General features: G+C 41.1%; 1 protein-coding gene across 3 annotated transcripts in view; it reads right to left on the minus strand.

The window, feature by feature from the left end:
- ARHGEF28 (Rho guanine nucleotide exchange factor 28) overlaps positions 1-18,761 on the minus strand; it is a 317,386-nt gene extending 298,625 nt beyond the window's left edge. For all 3 annotated transcript variants that reach the window (XM_038010485.2, XM_007975209.3, XM_038010483.2), the window contains exon 1: positions 18,657-18,761. The gene's annotated coding sequence lies outside the window, so the exon portion shown is untranslated. The remainder of the gene's footprint in view (positions 1-18,656) is intronic.
- Positions 18,762-19,636: the final 875 nt, after the last annotated feature.

The raw sequence follows: 19,636 nt of genomic DNA on the forward strand, positions 1-19,636 counted from the left end.
GAGTGGGGGCCAATATTCAACATTCTTAAAGAAAAGAATTTTAAACCCAGAATTTTATATCCAGCCAAACTAAGTTTCATAAGTGAAGGAGAAATAAAATCCTTTACAGATAAGCAAATGCTTAGAGATTTTGTCACCACTAGGCCTGCCTTACAAGAGACCCTGAAGGAAGCACTAAACATGGAAAGGAACAACCGGTACCAGCCATTGCAAAAACATGCCAAAATGTAAAGACCATCAAGGCTAGGAAGAAACTGCATCAACTAACGAGCAAAATAACCAGTTAATATCATAATGGCAGGATCAAGTTCACACATAACAATCTTAACCTTAAATGTAAATGGACTAAATGCTCCAATTAAAAGACACAGACTGGCAAACTGGATAAAGAGTCAAGATCCATCAGTCTGCTGTATTCAGGAGACCCATCTCACACGCAGAGACATACATAGGCTCAAAATAAAGGGATGGAGGAAGATTTACCAAGCAAATGGAGAACACAAAAAAGCGGGGGTTGCAATACTAGTCTCTGATAAAACAGACTTTAAACCATCAAAGATCAAAAGAGACAAAGAAGGCCATTACATAATGGTAAAGGGATCAATTCAACAGGAAGAGCTAACTATCCTAAATATATATGCACCCAATACAGGAGCACCCAGATTCATAAAGCAAGTCCTTAGAGACTTACAAAGAGACTTAGACTCCCATACAATAATAATGGGAGACTTCAACACTCCACTGTCAACATTAGACAGATCAACGAGACAGAAAGTTAACAAGGATATCCAGGAATTGAACTCATCTCTGCAGCAAGCAGACCTAATAGACATCTATAGAACTCTCCACCCCAAATCAACAGAATATACATTCTTCTCAGCACCACATCGTACTTACTCCAAAATTGACCATGTAATTGGAAGTAAAGCACTCCTCAGCAAATGTACAAGAACAGAAATTATAACAAACTGTCTCTCAGACCACAGTGCAATCAAATTAGAACTCAGGACTAAGAAACTCAATCAAAACCGCTCAACTACATGGAAACTGAACAACCTGCTCCTGAATGACTACTGGGTACATAACGAAATGAAGGCAGAAATAAAGATGTTCTTTGAAACCAATGAGAACAAAGATACAACATACCAGAATCTCTGGGACACATTTAAAGCAGTGTGTAGAGGGAAATTTATAGCACTAAATGCCCACAAGAGAAAGCAGGAAAGATCTAAAATTGACACTCTAACATCGCAATTAAAAGAACTAGAGAAGCAAGAGCAAACACATTCGAAAGCTAGCAGAAGGCAAGAAATAACTAAGATCAGAGCAGAACTGAAGGAGATAGAGACACAAAAAACCCTCCAAAAAATCAATGAATCCAGGAGTTGGTTTTTTGAAAAGATCAACAAAATTGACAGACCACTAGCAAGACTAATAAAGAAGAAAAGAGAGAAGAATCAAATCGACGCAATTAAAAATGATAAAGGGGATATCACCACCGACCCCACAGAAATACAAACTACCATCAGAGAATACTATAAACACCTCTACGCAAATAAACTGGAAAATCTAGAAGAAATGGATAATTTCCTGGACACTTACACTCTTCCAAGACTAAACCAGGAAGAAGTTGAATCCCTGAATAGACCAATAGTAGGCTCTGAAATTGAGGCAATAATTAATAGCCTACCAACCAAAAAAAGTCCAGGACCAGATGGATTCACAGCTGAATTCTACCAGAGGTACAAGGAGGAGCTGGTACCATTCCTTCTGAAACTATTCCAATCAATAGAAAAAGAGGGAATCCTCCCTAACTCATTTTATGAGGCCAACATCATCCTGATACCAAAGCCTGGCAGAGACACAACAAAAAAAGAGAATTTTAGACCAATATCCCTGATGAACATCGATGCAAAAATCCTCAATAAAATACTGGCAAACCGGATTCAGCAGCACATCAAAAAGCTTATCCACCATGATCAAGTGGGCTTCATCCCTGGGATGCAAGGCTGGTTCAACATTTGCAAATCAATAAACATAATCCAGCATATAAACAGAACCAAAGACAAGAACCACATCATTATCTCAATAGATGCAGAAAAGGCTTTTGACAAAATTCAACAGCCCTTCATGCTAAAAACGCTCAATAAATTCGGTATTGATGGAACGTACCTCAAAATAATAAGAGCTATTTATGACAAACCCACAGCCAATATCATACTGAATGGGCAAAAACTGGAAAAATTCCCTTTGAAAACTGGCACAAGACAGGGATGCCCTCTCTCACCACTCCTATTCAACATAGTGTTGGAAGTTCTGGCTAGGGCAATCAGGCAAGAGAAAGAAATCAAGGGGATTCAGTTAGGAAAAGAAGAAGCCAAATTGTCCCTGTTTGCAGACGACATGATTGTATATTTAGAAAACCCCATTGTCTCAGCCCAAAATCTCCTTAAGCTGATCAGCAACTTCAGCAAAGTCTCAGGATACAAAATTAATGTGCAAAAATCACAAGCATTCTTATACACCAGTGACAGTCAAACAGAGAGCCAAATCAGGAATGAACTTCCATTCACAATTGCTTCAAAGAGAATAAAATACCTAGGAATCCAACTTACAAGGGATGTAAAGGACCTCTTCAAGGAGAACTACAAACCACTGCTCAGTGAAATCAAAGAGGACACAAACAAATGGAAGAACATACCATGCTCATGGATAGGAAGAATCAATATCGTGAAAATGGCCATACTGCCCAAGGTAATTTATAGATTCAATGCCATCCCCATCAAGCTACCAATGAGCTTCTTCACAGAATTGGAAAAAACTGCTTTAAAGTTCATATGGAACCAAAAAAGAGCCCGCATCTCCAAGACAATCCTAAGTCAAAAGAACAAAGCTGGAGGCATCACGCTACCTGACTTCAAACTATACTACAAGGCTACAGTAACCAAAACAGCATGGTACTGGTACCAAAACAGAGATATAGACCAATGGAACAGAACAGAGTCCTCAGAAATAATACCACACATCTACAGCCATCTGATCTTTGACAAACCTGAGAGAAACAAGAAATGGGGAAAGGATTCCCTATTTAATAAATGGTGCTGGGAAAACTGGCTAGCCATAAGTAGAAAGCTGAAACTGGATCCTTTCCTTACTCCTTATACGAAAATTAATTCAAGATGGATTAGAGACTTAAATGTTAGACCTAATACCATAAAAATCCTAGAGGAAAACCTAGGTAGTACCATTCAGGACATAGGCATGGGCAAAGACTTCATGTCTAAAACACCAAAAGCAACGGCAACAAAAGCCAAAATTGACAAATGGGATCTCATCAAACTAAAGAGCTTCTGCACAGCAAAAGAAACTACCATCAGAGTGAGCAGGCAACCTACAGAATGGGAGAAAATTTTTGCAATCTACTCATCTGACAAAGGGCTAATATCCAGAACCTACAAAGAACTCAAACAAATTTACAAGAAAAAAACAAACAACCCCATCCAAAAGTGGGCAAAGGATATGAACAGACATTTCTCAAAAGAAGACATTCATACAGCCAACAGACACATGAAAAAATGCTCATCATCACTGGCCATCAGAGAAATGCAAATCAAAACCACAATGAGATACCATCTCACACCAGTTAGAATGGCGATCATTCAAAAGTCAGGAAACAACAGGTGCTGGAGAGGATGTGGAGAAATAGGAACACTTTTACACTGTTGGTGGGAGTGTAAACTAGTTCAACCATTATGGAAAACAGTATGGCGATTCCTCAAGGATCTAGAACTAGATGTACCATATGACCCAGCCATCCCATTACTGGATATATACCCAAAGGATTATAAATTATGCTGCTATAAGGACACATGCACACGTATGTTTATTGCAGCACTATTCACAATAGCAAAGACTTGGAATCAACCCAAATGTCCATCAGTGACAGATTGGATTAAGAAAATGTGGCACATATACACCATGAAATACTATGCAGCCATAAAAAAGGATGAGTTTGTGTCCTTTGTAGGGACATGGATGCAGCTGGAAACCATCATTCTTAGCAAACTATCACAAGAACAGAAAACCAAACACCGCATGTTCTCACTCGTAGGTGGGAACTGAACAATGAGATCACTTGGACTCGGGAAGGGGAACATCACACACCGGGGCCTATCATGGGGAGGGGGGAGGGGGGAGGGATTGCATTGGGAGTTATACCTGATGTAAATGACGAGTTGATGGGTGCAGCACACCAACATGGCACAAGTATACATATGTAGCAAACCTGCACGTTGTGCACATGTACCCTACAACTTGAAGTTTAATAATAATAAATAAATTTTAAAAAAAAATAAAAAATAAAAAATAAAAAAAATAAAAAACCTAATAGAAAAAAAAAAAAAGAATATAAAAAGTAACACTTACTACAGTATTGACCTTTATAAACCACTGATTGATTCGCGAATACGTAGTATTCATTTTTATACAATTTGTTATTTCTAAATAAGAAACTGAAAAAGCATAAATGTGAAAAAGCATACCACTAATTTGAACAGCAAGAATGCCTCTAATGGCATAAATGTCAACCCCCAACACATCTTCTTAAAATCTATTTATAGACTTCAGTTTTACATGGGATACAGTATAGTCATATGCCTTTAAATGTCTAGTGATGTAAGGCTCACTATGCTATGCAGTCCTACATTATAAGCAAAGGAAGACTTCTGGTAGAAGAAACCACTTATTTTTCACTATTAGAAATTATCCATGGTATACTTGTACTCAAACTGCAATAATTCTATATTCAATAAAGAGACTATGGCTGACAATTCACCGATAAAATCAATAAAATAAAAAATTTATAGAAATGGTAAAATGCATATAAACTTATAGTTATGGTGTGCATATATATGTATACATACACACATTTTTTTACTAGCCAAAAATACACTAACCCAAATATCCAAAAACAAACATATGAATGTTCTCAACAGCTGCACAAGTTACTGAGCTAATTACAAATGTCTCTTTGTATTCATCTGTGTAATCTTTTAATTTAGAAAAAGATGATTTCTAATTTGTTTTATTTCAAGATAGCTCATGCTGATTGTTAAAAAAAATTATGTGTGTCTATATATATATATATATATATATATATATATATATATGTGTGTGTGTGTGTAATAGAAAATAAAAATCCTCCCTAATCTCTCAAGAGATGACTGAATGAACAATACTTCATGTAAGTTTGGCCTTAGACATGGTACATTTGAAAACCTACTTGGTAAAATCCAACGTGCTAGGGCCATGAAGATCTCCTTACCAGAAAAAGGCATTAGGCTAGACATCAGTCTCCAAAACAGCTGCTCATTCTCTCTTCCCTGTAAGAAGCCTTAGGTTTGCATACAAACACTAGCTACAAGCACTGGCTACTCTAAAGAAGGGAAAAAAGGAAAAAGAACCGTGAAAGTATATCAGTGGGGAAATCAACCACATATTTGGAATTCTATAGAAAAAAGTTAACAACAAGAAGAAAACAGGCACCTGGCAGGAAAAAATGTTAAGGAAATTATTGAGACGTGATACACTTCCTGTCAAAACAACACATGAGGTGGTGATTCATTCCATTAGTATTTTCTAAATACTGTGCAATGTTAAGTGCTCCATAAATTCAGTGATATTCAACTGTGGCAGCGAAGGATTTTATATTTTTAATTTTAGGTACTAATCAGTTCAAATCACCCTGCCCCCCAAAACAAATAAAGACCAGTATGTACTCACTGTATTCACAACAGTATTCTTTACATCACAAAGGCAAAATGATCCACTATAATTTACTTTCCCTAGTTTAGTTTTGGCTTAAGCTGTGGCCTTCAATGTAACTCAAAGTTGTAGGATATGTGGCCCTGGACTAGAGGCCTCTCCTCAAACAAGATAAACATTAGAATCAGTTTGCTGTTGACATCTCAAGAACAACATCAAGACCTTTATCAAACATTTCCAGGATTCTATAACATTGTTTCAATTCTCAGGTATCTGCACTTATAAAAATACATTCATACACATATAACTAAGTTTTTTTCCATACAAATTTAAGATGTAAAGTCATGGCAAGCACATTGCCACAATAAAACAAATTGGAATATAAAGGAATCGTCCTTTCTGTTTGATAATATTTGAGTTTCCCTCCCACCAAATAACTACAGTAAATATTTATTTATAAGCCCAACTTTGAAAGGGTTTAAAAAAATTATTAGCAGCAAGTAATTATGTATGTTCAAAAAATAATAGTTTTAAAGCAAGTGCGACAGTCTGTGGTTGCATTCTAACATCTGAAAGATAATCACTCCAATTACACAAATTTTAATTAAAACATGAATTTCTTAAATTCACTTGTTTTTATAACATCACTGGAGCAGATGCATATTTACAATATAGATTACAGTTAGAACACCATAACAGGAAAGAAGAAAAAAAAACTAAACAATACTTTGATCTCTATTACACCAGGTATGGCTCCCAGAAAATTGCCTTTGCTCAGGCTGCTGAGAGCACGCTGGCCCACTACTTCTCCATATCACAATGTATTTACTGGCTTTTATGGCAGCTAATTTGTCAGCATTGAGAGCTCCTCAAGAGCTACCTCTAAGCTTCTTATCTCTGAACCTCCAGCATGCAGCATATGTCTGCCTTATAGCAATTACTAGCTAAACCCAACTCAATAAAGGCTCAAAAAATCAAATAACACTCCCAAAACTCCCTGGAGTGAAAAAGCTTTGGAAAGAACTCCTAGATGATAAGAGGGCTTAGAGCCCCTACACTCAGCAACTAAAATCTCAAATAGAATAAATCCATTGTCCAAATCTCCAATATAATAAAATATCTTTATCCTGAGGCTCTGTGAAAAGTGGAAGGATGTCATGCCTTAAAATACTACCTTTTGGCTGGGTGTGGTGGCTCACGCCTGTAATCCCAGCACTTCGGGAGGCCGAGGCGGACAGATCATGAGGTCAGGAGATCGAGACCATCCTGGCTAACACGGTGAAACCCCGTCTCTACTAAAAATACAAAAAATTAGCCAGGCGTGGTGGTGCGCGCCTGTAGTCCCAGCTACTGGGAAGGCAGAGGCAGGAGAATGGCATGAACCCAGGAGGCGGAGCTTGCAGTGAGCTCAGATTGCACCACTGCACTCCAGCCTGGGTGACAGAGTGAGACTCTGTCTCAAAAACAAACAAACAAACAAAACTATCTTTTTATAAGCGCAAGTGTGTTTTCTTTCATACTACTAGTCAGGAACTACATAAAATACTAGAGGTTTTAGAGATTTGCTATCTCTTTTTGAGGAAAAAAGTGTGAGACTAAACAGAAGGAAAATCCGTAGGTTTCTTGAGAGAAGGAGGAGAGGTAGAGAAAGATGGGAGCGGGGATAGGGGTAGGGAGAGAGGGGATGGAACCATTATAAAAGTTCTTATTTTAGCTAAAAACTGATATTTATCAAAAATGCCACACATTTCAGAGCATATTCTCCACCCAGCCTCAGTGGGGATAGGTACATTAAGTTCAATTTGTTAAAATGAAATTAATATCCATTTTCATTCATCCTAAAATTCTATTGAAAATAGTTACTTGATTATTACTGGCTGATTCCACCTCACTGCTCATGAAGTATTCTGACAACAATAACATGAGCTGCCATGACAGGGTAATCTCAAAGTATTTGCAATCATTTCTCCCCATAAAGATGAAACACTGAAGTACCATCTTCAAACTCAACTTCCTGAACAATCTAGATGTTGCCAGTAAAGTGTCAGAAAGCACTCTGGGAGCCAAGCGTGATGCTTGTAATGTGAGGGAGGCTTAAGACAGCATCCTTACCTCCATAGAAACACAGAACTTGAGATATGGAACACACCATGGAGATGGTCTGACCCTGGCCCCTTAGGTTTCAGATGAGGTCACCAGAGCCCAGAAAGGTGATATGACCCACCCGATATATCAGTGGCAATGCTAAGACTTCAACCCAAATCTACTTCTGGTCCAACCTTTGCTACATTCAGACTGACAATCTTCTTAAAACCTTCCTCTTGCACACACTCTACTATCCTACTATGATGAATGGTGTGAACTACTAGCAATCACTTCCAACTCACACTAAAGAGACCGTCTTTCAATTAACTGAACTCCAAACATCTCTCTACTTCTAATTTCTTCTGCTGCTGCCCACGAAGGTGCAACACAGCTCGTGAAGATAAACCTTCCTACCATAAATGCGAAAGAGGAAAAAACTTACTCTTTATTTTTAATACTAAAAAACCCTCGATAAACCAATATGCAAATTACTGTTAGCATTCCTATCAAGATGTAGTTTCTTTAAACTGTTCGTGGTAGAGGTGAATTTTCTGTAGCTCAGCCCTATCATTGTGAGACAAGCATGCCAAGTGAAAAGTTAATTTGGGACTTTCTGTAGATATGAAGAAGATAACCTAGAGGGTTCATTTTTATTGTAACAACCTAAGTTATCTATAGGTGAAATCTTAAGCACCTTTTTATTAACACTAAAACATTTTTACAAGGAGACTAAAAATCAAAGGACATAAGACCTTTGTCTCATAATAAACAAATTTCTGTCCAAGTTGGAACCTTTCTAACTAAACATCAAGGAGTCCTTGATACTGTTTTATTGTCAATGAGCAAGATATCAATATTTCTGGTGATCAAATGAGAGAAGAAACAATATACATGTATTTTACATAACAGCTACATATGTCAGGAAACATAGAACTTAAGAGAAATACTTATATTTCACTCCCCCTTAAGAATCCATCAGTTAAAACCCTATTAAAGCATAGGCAATGGGTTTTGTGCATTGTTCTTTATCTCCAAGAATAGGAATGGCCAGCTGAATCCTGCTTTGTCTCTAGGGACTGTGATAACTGCTATAAAAGCAACTTCCAGAAATCCATTCCTGAAAAGTTTTTGACAAGTTGCAAAGTTGACAACTCCACGAAAGACAACATTGATGTTAGATGAGCTGATTCTTATACCTAAATGTGGGTTTCTGATAATAAACAAAAAAGGAGACAGGTTATTCCACAGAGTGATAAACCCGGACTTTAATTTCCCTACTACACTACCACATCCAAATTCCACCTCCATCAAGCTTTATAAATAGCAAATGAAATCACTACCTAAAGAAATCATCACAGTTCATAGAAACAACCAAAGTCCTTCTGTTTGGAAAAGATATTGATTCTTGGAGATATGAAGAGATTACTTTCAATGAGCTCAAGACTAAAGCCAGGTGTCCTGATTCCTAGGTGTGTGCTATTTTCCACTGATACATAAATGATAAAAAGAATGGCTTGCTTTTTAAATTATTATTATTTTTTATTTTTTTGAGACGGGGCTTCACTCTTGTTGCCCAGGCTGGAGTGCAATGGCGCGATCTCGGCTCACTCGCAACCTCTGCCCCCCAGGTTCAAGCGATTCTCCTGCCTCAGCCTCCCGAGTAGCTGGGACTATAGGCATGTGCCACCATGCCTGGCTAATTTTGTATTTTTATAGAGACAGGGTTTCTCCATGTTGGTCAGACTGGTCTCGAACTCTCTACATCAGGTGATCCGCCTGCTTCGACCTCCCAAAGTGCTGGGATTACAAGCGTGAGCCACTGCGCCTGGCCCATGAGTGGCTTTCTTTTTACCTTCCTCCCTGGCCCTTTGCAAGAACAAACATGAGGGAGTCATGCTCTTTAGAATTGTATCAGGCAGTCTAAAGGCCTAAATAACCTGAGGTTTTCTAAAAATCTAAGGATACCAACATTTTTATTTCAACTTATTTTTAAAGCCAGAATGTCAAGAAAGGGATAGGTTGACTTGGGGCTGGTGACAGAGTGTAGAAGACTGATAAAGAAGTGAGAATTCCTCCATGTCTATTTGTATTTTGTCTCTTTTTAGAAGGTAATGATTTTTCAATTAAAGAGGAGAGAAAGAACATCTCTAAGTGGGAAAGTCCATTGTAAGAGAGCATCAAGCGGTCTGAATCAGTTCCAGGCTGCTGGACATGCCAGGATAGTAAAGAATCTGATGAGATTTCCTAACCATAATCCATCAGGAACTGTGGACAATGGCAGAGGGATTCGATACAGGAGACAAGCGCATGTCATTCTGACCTTCAAAACGGCAGATTCTACAAATTATAGACAGAAGGCATGTCATGTTGATCCTAGATTAAGATTCTAGAGCAGATTATTAAAACTGTGGTGTATGAGGACCTCGAAGAAAAAGTAGTGGCTTTTTGGAGCCAGTGTGGGCTCCCAAAGAATAAGTCACTTGAGAATAACCCCATTTTATTATGTGGCGATAATTTACTAGACTGGTAGACAGAGAGATATAATAGACACGGTATATATCTTTATGAGGAGATGGGGGATTAAGAACCAGATGCTGGTACAAATAAGTAGTAATTAGTTGAACAAGTCTATTTGAAAATGATAAACATCAACCTGAACTGAAGTTTGCATAGACACATCAAATAGCTCTGCCCTAGATTTCAGCCTAAATAACAGTTTTATTATTTCCTTAGGCATTGAATAAATGTATATCAAACCTATGGATAACTTGAAACTAAAAGGGGTAGTGAATATGAAAAATGTATAAACACTCTAAAAGACTAGGAAAAAAATGGTCAAATACAGGAAAATAAATTCAAGACAGATAAATATTAAGATTATTCCTAAGACTAAAAACCCAAATGCACAAGTCCATGAATGAGGAGATATGGCACCATAGCAACATATGTAAAAAGAAACTAATTTTGAGATGACTATGAACATGGAAACTCAATAGTATGGTTAAGAAATACTTTTAGGCCAGGCACAGTGGCTCATGCCTGTAACCCCAGCACTTTGGGAAGCCAAGGAGGGTAGATCACCTGAGGTCAGGAGTTCGAGACCAGCCTGGCCAACATGGTGAAACTCCGTCTCTACTAAAAATACAAAAATTAGCTGGGCATGGCGGCACACATCCCTAATCCCAGCTATTTGGGAAGCTGAGACAGGAGAATCGCTTGAATCCAGGAGGTGGAGGTTGCAGTGAGCTGAGATCACACCACTGCACTCCAGCCTGGGTGATGGAATGAGACTCTGTCTCAAAAAAAAAAAAAAAAAAAAAAAATTTAAAGCTATTGTTTATTGAGGAGTTATTCTATCTTAGGTTCAGTGCTAAACACTTTATATAAACTATCTTATTGAGTCCTTTTTACAATCTTATGAGAGAAATAGACAAAAACTGAGGCTAAAAGTTTAGGTGACTTGGCCAAGACAAGCTAGAAGCAGCATGCCATGAGTCTCCCCAAGTCTCTCTGACCTCCAGCTGCTAATCTTAACCATGAGCTATCACTCCTTCCCTAGAAGAAAGGGGGACAGATCTGTGCTCTACACCAGAGGTCCCCAACTCCCGGGGCCACAGACCAGTACAGGTCCATGGCCTGTTAGGAACCAGGTCATACAGCAGGAGTTGAGCAGTAGGCAAGGGAGTGAAGCTTCATCTGTATTTACAGCCGCTCCCTATCATTCACATTACTGCCTGAGCTCCACCTCCTGTCAGAGCAGAGGCGGCATTAGATTCTCATAGGAACGCGAACACTATTGTGAACTGCGCATGCAAGGGATCTAGGTTGTAGGCTTCTTATGAGACTCTAATGCCTGATGATCTGTCACTGTGTCCCATCAACCCCAGATGGGACCATCTACTTGCAGGAAAACAAGCTCAGGGCTCCCATTGATTCTACATTATGGTGAGTTGCATAATTATTTCATTATATAAAATGTACAATAAACATAATGCACTTGAATCATCCTGAAACCATTCCCCTCACCCAAGTCCATTGAAAAATTGTGTTCTACAACACCAATTCCTGGTGCCAAAAAGGTTGGGAACTGCTGCTCTACACTGTCAGATAGCATCTGGAAGAATTACATTTTAAAAAGAAAATAGCGAATTGGAATATGTCCAACATTCAGGTTTGTGAAAGGATTCAAAATCATGTCACTTAACAAGGGCTGAAGAAATAGATTTTTATTTTCCAACCTCAATAAAAGAAGACTTGAAGACAGGATATATAATTAATTTTTTATGGCCTGGCGCGGTGGCTCAAGCCTGTAATCCCAGCACTTTGGGAGGCCAAGATGGGCAGATCATGAGGTCAAGAGATCGAGACCATCCTGGCTAACACGGTGAAACCCCGTTTCTACTAAAAAATACAAAAAAACTAGCCAGGCAAGGTGGCGGGCACCTGTAGTCCCAGCTACTCAGGAGGCTGAGGTAGGAGAATGGTGTAAACCCGGGAGGTGGAGCTTGCAGTGAGCCAAGATCCAGCCACTGCACTCCAGCCTGGGTGACAGAGCAAGACTCCGTCTCAAAAAAAAAAAAAAAAAAAAAAAAAAAAAAAAGAATGGCCTCCACACAGCAGAAATATGACAAACTTAGGATGAGGGAGAATTGTTTTTAAAAGCCTAAGCTTTCCAAATAGATGGATTATCTTTATGGCCATGAGGTCCTCATCACTGAAGGTATTCAAGGACAGACTGGTCAACTATTTGGAGATAGGCCATGCAGGGGAACTGTGCACCTTCTGGAGACTAGAGAAAAACTTTTAGGCTTCTTTCAATCCAAAGACTCGGATTTTAATCAAGAATTTCATTCATTTCCCCATGCAGGTTGATACAATTTCCTGAGAGGTCCATGAGGTCCCCCATTTACATCTGTGAAGGACTGTCTACTTCCTGAGTAAACTTTGCCCTTCTCCCCCTGCATCCCAGTGTTTTCCAACACAATCCACATCAGATACCCAGTAGTCCTTGCAGTGGTGCTGTAAACAAGGACTTGGGATGACAGTTAGCAAAATAACTAAATAACCAAACAACATGTGTTTATTCTGCTTTAAGCACCCTACAAAGTAGCCTAAATCAGGGTCCCTGTCATTAATGGGCTACAGTCATGATGTAAAGTTGAGACTTATATACAGGAACACACAAAGAACCCAGGGGCAGGAGGTAAGTAAGAAATGAGAGAGTGATAGGAGTTCAGAAGGGAAAGCAGCACAGTTGCTACTAAGTTAGTTGAAGGTTACAGAGAGAAAGTGGTTTAAGCTGGGCTTTGAGGAATGCAACACATGTTGGCGAGGGAGAAAAAGGGGCCCACTATGAAAAAGTCAAAGAAGTTAGAAACACACGTGTTCCATAGGCAGTTACTAGTACTGGCTAACAGAACTGGAGAGTTCATAAGGGGGAAACAGCAGGGGACAGTTGACACACCACCAACAGCATAAAAGTAACACCATGAGAAATAGCAGGTGTTACCCTTTCCCTAGGCACTGTGCAATGTAGGAAGCCAGAAACACCTAAAGATTAGGAAAGTAGCTATCAAACCCAGCTGTACATTAGAATCGCCTCTTTAGAAAATGATGCTAGGTCCACTTGAGAGATTCTGAACCCAGGTGGTTCCAGTGAACAACAGGGCTTGAAATCCTGGGTTAGAGGCTCAAAGTAAAGAACCCATAGTCAGTAGTCTCATTAATCACTGAACATCCCCTACCTTTCAGAACTCTAACATCTGATCATACAGCAAAACAGGAGGCTGGTGAAGCAAGAAAAGGAGAAGCACTGTTGACAAAGAACCAGTGACAATGTACAGACAATAAATCAGGGTCTTAGTGGGAAAAGACAAAAATATAAGCCCCCGAGGGACTTTGTCTGAACCATCCAACCCAATGAAAACCTCTTGCTTTTCACCATACTTAGAAGTCCTTCATGAGACTTCTTTGCCTGATAGAAATTATTTTTATCATAAAATTAAACCATCTACTTGTCTTTCCTCTTTCCAGAACTGTACCACCCCTCTTCTACATGAGGGGTTCTTCAGAAGAAGAGGACTAGGGCAGCCATATGGTCCACACAAAGGATCTAGACTTGCATGTCTGAAATCTCTTTGGACTAAATCCAGGAAGATAAGTCCAAGTCATTTCACCCTGATGACTGGTAGTCACGGAGAGATAAGGTAATAAGAGTGACAGCTCATCATCTATTCAAATGCCTGTTGCAGGCACAATGCTAACCTTGTAGACAATACATTTCTAGTAGTGTTGACCAAGACAAGTAAAGCAAATTGACTAATACATCACATTCAAATTCTACTCATCATGACCGAGTAGAATGTTAAAAAATGGGTTGCTTTTAGAGACCATCCAGTCTAATCCTTTCCATTTTACTGAATGAGGAAACTGGGACCAGAAAGGGTTCCAGAAGGAATACTCACCCAAGGTCACAAAACTGGAAAGCCAGAGGACTCCATCCCTTCATCCAACTCCCAGCCTAGGGCAATTTCTCCTGGGGTCACACTGACATCTCACTGCCTTCTGAAAGCTGAAAAACCTGCTACCCCTTTCATTCTTTTTAAATGGTTATTTTCCATTTGCTATAACTACAATCATCACTTACTCTCTGTCAGGCACTACCAGGAGGGTTCTCTGTAAATTAAATCACGGAGTCCTCACAACAGTTGAAGCAGGTTACTATTATTATCTGCATTTTACAAACGGAAAAACCTGAGGTAGAGAGAGGTCACATAGCCAGGGCAAAGCTGGGGCTATTTAACCCAAACAGTCTGGCTCCAAAGTCCACATTCTAAACCACTTCGTGAGAATTTATGAAATATAATTTCTTGAATTATAAAATGATAGAAGAAAAGGAGTAAGCCTTAACCACAAAGGGCATGGTCACTAGTGTTTGATAATGGATTGAAGAGCTAAACCACAAATGTCATTAATAGATGCAATATACACTTCATCTATTTATTAAGGGAATGCATATATATACACATATATACATATTTGAAGCATATTAACATTTCAAGTGTATATTTTTTAAAGGCACAATGATCATGTGCACAGCCATCACACAAAGCTTGCAACTTGAAATAGGCAGAATGTTATTTCCCTGCTGGTTTTGGAAGGATCTCTTCTGAACAGGCTACTATGGAAAGCAAAGCCACCACTGCCGATTTCTGCCTGATGGTCCTCATTCATAGATACATTTTCATCTGCTCTTAAGAGAACATCACTTGTATGTTAACTTTCTACAGAAATCAAACCTCGAGTTATTTATAATTGAGGCAAAGATTAAACCAAAACAAGAGAAAACACCTCTGAAAATTAAAATACATTTTTATACAAGTGTTCAAAACCAACATCACTGGAACAAATGCCCACTATTCAATTACATACTTTTTTGCTTTCTCTTATTAAAAAATGATGTCAGATCTCATTATCTTGGTTATCCAGGAGAAGAAGTCCAGGAGCAATAATGTTACAAATAAGCAAATTACTATTGTGCCTAAGATCAAATTTCAAAGGAAAAATGGAAGTCAATTAAGAAGATGCACTATCGCATAAAAAAAAAAAAAAAAAAAAAAAAAGTTACATGACTTATTTCGCCAGCCAAATGTCTTTAATTTTTTTTTGAGACAGGGTCTTGCTCTGTTACCTAGACTGGAATGCAGTGGCAGCATCTCAGCTCACTTCAGCCTCAACTTGCCCAACTCAAGCTATCCTCCCCCATTGAGCCTCCCAAGTAGCTGGGACTATAGGCACACACCACACACCACCATGCCTGGCTAGTTTTTGTATTTTTTGTAGAGACAGGGTTTTGCCATGTTGCCCAGGCTGGTCTTGAACTCCTGGGCTCAAGCAATCCTCCCACCTCAGCCTCCCCAAGTGTTGGGGTTATGTGTGTGAGCCATCATTCCCACCCTGGCCAGCCAAATATCTTAATGTGGAGTGTGCAAAATTCTACTCTGAAAATGCAAAAGACCCTAAAAACTCTAAAGCCGGAAAAGTGTCACCTTCAACATGGAATCCAAAGATCAGAGAATCAAAGCAAAGAGCAGTGCTGGGCACATAGTAAGCCTTCAACAAATATTAGTTGAATGAACGTAAATGAAGAACATGTTCAGAAAGACAGCCCCATAATAGAGATTGTCAAAATGGCAAAACAGTAGAGTGACACTGTTTTGGGCTTCTGAGAACTTCCAATACCATGATAATAACAAAAGAACTAAGGGTCACAGAGACTGGACAAAATGACAGAGTGTTATCCAATCAGAGCAAAATGTTCTGTGATACAGGACGTGATCTACACTTCTTAAGCAAGAAAAATATCTCAAAGCCCCGCTTTGCCTAAGTAAGAGATGTGGACTCAAGCCTGACAGGGTGGCATATTTACAGCACAACTTTAGCATGGCAGAATTCCCTGAATTTGGTGCACTTCAAAGGTAACACTGTTTTTACATCCTCAGTAGGAGTTGCCCAGGTTGACCCACCTCTTCATAACAAATATTTGAGGTTATGGGTGGGGGCTGGGGGCAGGGGGAAATCCCAGAGCTACACTAAAAGCAACATAAATACAAATGCAATTACACAAAACCTACCCAAACCAGATCTGTCATATCTGATTAGTGAATAAAAGCATAATAAAATTATAGTCAGCCTAGGTAATTTAGGTGACTTTTCCAACATTTATATCATGAATCTTTTTTTCTTAGAATTCAGCCCTTGGTCATAAACTGGCAGGACTTGTTGGAGCTTGGGTACCAATATAGTGGTGTACAGAATGTTTAATATAAAAGTAATAGTATGTGCTGCAATTTGTTTTAATACCTACTTAGAACACATAGTCTTTTCTCACGGGGCATACTAAAGGAGGTCATGTATCAGAGCTCACCTGAAATTCCTGCCCAATTTAAGTCTTAGCCACAAGTGCAGTTTCTTATAAGAACACAATAAGAAAACATTCCAAACTCTTCTGCAGTACTCACATGATTAAAAAAAAAAAAAAAAAAAAAAAGCATGAAACCCACCCAAGTGAGTGTCCTGAGACATTTCATAGAAACTTAGTTATTAACTACTATTTTCTGCTGTACGTTTAAGCGTTTCTAAACTGCTTAAAAGACAATTGGGTACTTCAGAGGAAAGTCTAATGACACGCCTGTTATACAACCTGTTCTTAGCTGGCCAGATTGTGTGGTTTTGATAAGGAAAAAAAAATAAAAAGTCAAAAGCAGAACAAACACTGATTCTCTGTTCACCATTCTCCCCTTACCCAAGACATTCATCTGAGTCACACTATAGCTAGCTCTGTGCCTCAGTTTCCCTAACCATTAGCAATATCTGATGCTAGCCAAATTCCTATTTGATCAAAGTTAATCAGCACAATAATCACATACAAAGTCCACATCAGACATTACATTGAAATACTATGTTGTATTAAAAATTCCAGAGGGTTTTGCAGTATTCATCTCTTTTCTCCAAATATTCCAAAGGGGTTACTTTGGGCTATTAATCAAGATTAGGCAAATACCCATGTGCTTTTAGAATGTGTAACTAAAAACCCAGGACAGATCTGGAGAAACCTTCCCAGGTTTCCCAGAAGTTACCACTCTGCTTGCATTGTCATGTACAAAGTAGATGCCACAGAACCTAATAAAGGCAGGTCCTTGATTTGTTTTTGCAGCGAAAACAGGATTTCACTTACCCCTGACAGCTTCAGGGCTTAGGAACATGAGATAACAAAGCTTCAGAAAGCTAGGGTCCCCATGGAATCCCAAATGATCAGTTCTTTATAAACGAATATTAAAGACCTTACTTTCTTTGGTATTTTGCCCAATTGGTGTGGTCCCTGGTGAACCTCTATAACTCCTGGTGTGGGGAGATTTGTGGAGACGCAGGCCGGGGTCTAGGCGGGAGAAGCTGCGCAAACACAGATGTTACCAGTTTTCCTCGGCCCACCCAGTCAACCAATGCGGGGACGCTCTGGGCCTCTAGAGATGGATTCTTTCTTAGAAATCTAACTGGTCTCTGGGAAACCAGAGCTGGGTTTCCAGGGCCGCCTGAGCACCCAGTTTCCATACAGCCCTCGACCCAAATGGTGCCTTCTTGGCCAGACACCCGCCTGTCATTCGGAAACCCTAAGCACGGGAATGCTGTGGCACCACCACATACACCCCGGGTATTTAAGGGGAAACAAATGCATAAAATAAACGTAAGGAGTCCCACATAATTCTGACGGCCTTTCCCAACCAAGGTAACTATAAATGCCTTTTGAAACACAGCAAATGCTTCCACACGAGTAAGTGGTAGTGCGTGTGTCCTGAGCTTGCGCTCCGTCTGCATTCTGCGGTCCTGGCCCTGCCAAGCACCCTCCGCCCGGAGCAGAAGCATGGATGGGACGGACGGACACCAACTCTCGACGCTCTCCCTTCTCCACCGCAGGAGCGCTGTTTATTTCCCTGGCTCCCGAAGGACACTGGCTTTCACCAGCCCAGCCCCCAGCTCTCAGTGCGCCGGAGCGACCCCGCGCTCCGCAGCTGCCGCCGCCGCACGAGGCTGCGCCGCCCTCTCCACTTGTTGCCGCTCCCGAGAGAGCAGGAGGCGGCGCCCAGCCCTCGCACCGCAACGCCTGCAGAGCTCCCGGGTCACCTCTGCTGACCCTCGCATCCCTGGGGACCCTGGAGAAAGTGGCCCTGCGGATGCGAACTCAGGTGGGCAAACTTTTCCGCCCAGAGCTGCAGGGAAACGCAAACCATGGAGCCCCAAAGAGCATTTACCTGCAGCGATGGCCCCGCAGCCTCCAGAGCCCAGGCGAGGCGCTGCCCCCGCGCCCTGCCCGAGGGCGCCTCGGAACGCGCCCCCAGCCAGCCGCCGCCCGGAGTCCGGAAGGCTCTCCCCGGCGATGCCAACGCCTGGCGGCGGCAGGACTGAAGCCAGGCTTTAGGGGGTGGAGCTGCGGCCGCGCGCCCGGGCCGGGCTGGCTGCGCCCTCAGCGGGTGACGCCCCCGCTCCTCCCGCGCCTCCCCCCTGCCACTGGATCCCCGCCTGCCCACCTCCCGGCCCGGCTCGCGGCGGCCGCATCACATGGCGAGGCCCGCCCGCCTGCCTCGCCCGACACCGGCTCCAGGAGGAAACCTGAAGCTGCCCCGACCGCGCTGTCTCCGCCAGCCCCCTCCCGCTGCGGGGCGGCGGCCGGTGGTCTCGGCTTCCCTCCCCCGGCCCGGAGCTCTGAGGCACGGAGGCTGGCGCGGACCTGCCGGGCCACAGGAGGGCCAGTTGCGCCCCGGGCGCCTCCACGCCTCGGCGCCTCCCGAGGAAGGCGCTGGGCTGCCGGCTCGCAAAAAGAGTTGTGCCAGGCCCAAGGGAGGCTCAGGGTGTTCCCAGCCAAAAGCCACCACACCCGTGACATAATACGGCCCAGGTCTATTACAATAGGAAATATTATTTTTAAAAACAGCATTTGCCCTCTATTTGAAGCTCATGTTCCCCGGCCGAGCTTTGCAAGCTGCGATTCCCTTCGCGTTTATCCACGCAAGTGGCTGCAAGTCAATTCAAAAACGTATGAAAACCATAACCACTTTTACAATGGACAGCAATGTGAAGGGGACTCCCTTATCCTCCAAAGCGGTTTTCCTCTTAGATGTGATGACAACCCCAAGAGCAGAAGCCAAGCCTCTTCATCAGCCAGTCTTTCATCATACAGACTTAAGACCACTGTTACAGCTTTAAAGGTAAAATTACCGATCTGAGTCTTCTG

Source organism: Chlorocebus sabaeus, chromosome 4 (assembly GCF_047675955.1).
Source record: "Chlorocebus sabaeus isolate Y175 chromosome 4, mChlSab1.0.hap1, whole genome shotgun sequence".
Classification (NCBI taxonomy): Eukaryota; Metazoa; Chordata; class Mammalia; order Primates; family Cercopithecidae; genus Chlorocebus; species Chlorocebus sabaeus.